We start from the raw sequence: 2106 nt of genomic DNA on the forward strand, positions 1-2106 counted from the left end.
GGGGAGATGGCTCAGTGGAATAAGCACTTCCCTGGCAAGCGCAGGGCCCTGAGTTCAATCCTCGGTTCCACAAAAAAAAAAAGAAAAAAAAAAAAGAGTTCCACAGTTAAAAAGGTTATGAGGCAGGTTGCCCCAGAGAGCTGTGTCCATCCCCTGGCTCCTACACCCCGGAGCTAGCTTCTCATCAGGCCTCTTCCCTCACTTCCTCTACCCACTGCACCTCCCCACTGCCCCTGACTGCTCAGTTGAGGACACTAGTGGAAACCATGCATGCCCTTCTATAGTACTGCCACGTTTGATTCCCCTTTGACCTTATGGCCATTTCTGCGCAGGTGTGTTTCCAGGTTCTGTTCATGGCCACTCCTGCGCAGGTGCGTTTCCAGGTTCTGTTCACCCCAACAGTGACAGTCCCCGGGCTCAACCTGCAGCCCCCTCTTCTTACCCCATATTCACTCCCTAAGCTATCTCAGCACACCCATGGCTTCTAACTCCACTGTCATCACCACCCTGAAGACTCCTGGGCTTCCACTTGCAGTTCTCTTTCCTCTGAGCGCCAGACCTGGCCGTCCTGCAGCCTTCTGATTGCTCCTGCGGATAGATGCCTGAAAGTTTCAAGGAACTTCAGGCTCAGTCTGCTGGGCCCATTCCCAGTTTCCTGCCTCCTTGATAGTCCACCCAGTAGGCAGGCTGGAGCCAGGAACCACCATGGACCGCTTCCTCTCCTGCTCCACAGCCAGCTCATGCATCCTTGTGTGAGGCTGGCCTCCTGCATATACCTCCTGTTGGGCTGCTTCTTTCCATCCCCTCACCTACCCCTTGGCTTCCTTCCACTTTGGCCACCGTCATATCCTCTTTTGTCTGGACACTACAGTGGCATGCTGATGGGGCTCTCTGTTTTCCTGGCTCTTCCACTCCCAGCTTCTGCACTATAACCAGAGCAATCATCTTAGCAAACATCATCTCCTATCTACTCTCCAGCTTTATCTTGCACTATTCTCTTTCCTAACTTCACCTCAGTTCTTGGAAAGCTTTGTGAGTCCTCCTGCCACAGGACCTTTGCACAAATGGGTCTCTCTGGAGCTTTCTTCATCTGCCTGCATTACTGGTGACCTAGTTAATTCTTCCTCAACTTCAGATGTAAACCAGAGCCTTCTTTCCTCTGGGAAGCCTTCCCTGCTGCTCTTTGCAGCTGTTCACAGCCGCTCGCCATGAACTTTTCCTATAAAGCATTTAAATGCAAGTTTAAAATCAACTATGTATGGGCTTGGCAACTTGACCAATGTCCATCTCCTGTGATGTGAGGTTCTGTTCACCCCAACAGTGACAGTCCCCAGGGCTCAACCTGCAGCCCCCTGTTCTTACCTGTAAGATCCTTGAGAGCAGGAGCTGTTTTGAATGAGTTCAGTGTCTAACCCAGTGTCTGATTACAGAAGGCCCTGGACAAACATTTAAAGGATGCATGGATGAAGGGATGGAGGGATGGATGGATATAGCAAAAGGAAATGAGAACTCTGCCCACACTAGATTTAGGAATATAAAGCACCATGTCTACCACCACTCTTTACCAAATCTTAGACCAGAGCTATTCATGTCTGTCTTTACTGTTCATTGAAATCATCTGAGAGTGGAAAGGATGCATGCCGTATGATTTCAACATGTGTCACTGTGGGAAAGGCAAATCTAATAAAAGGATTGGCGTGGGGCTGGGGAGATGGCTCAGTAGAATAAGCACTTCCCTGGCAAGCACAAGGGCCTGAGTTCAATCCCTGGTTCTGCCCCACCCCCAGAAAGAAAAAAAGAAAAGGATTGGTGGTGGCTGGGAGGAGCAGGACAAGGTGCATAGGTGGAGAATGGGATTTTTAAGGCAACAAAACTATGCTGTAATGGTGGGTACATGTCCTTACACATTTGTCTAAATGCATAGAATATAAACACAGAGTAAGCTCACTCTATGTTTAGAGTGAGCCCTAAAGCAAGCTGTGGGTTTTATTTCATGATAATGTACCAACACAGTTTCATCAACTACAACAAATATAGTATACCATGCAGAGTAGTGATAAGAGAACCTGGTAAGCAGGAGATAGAGGTTGAAGATGTATATAGGAA

Source organism: Octodon degus, unplaced genomic scaffold (genome assembly GCF_000260255.1).
Source record: "Octodon degus isolate 3935 unplaced genomic scaffold, OctDeg1.0 scaffold00098, whole genome shotgun sequence".
NCBI classification, from domain to species: Eukaryota; Metazoa; Chordata; class Mammalia; order Rodentia; family Octodontidae; genus Octodon; species Octodon degus.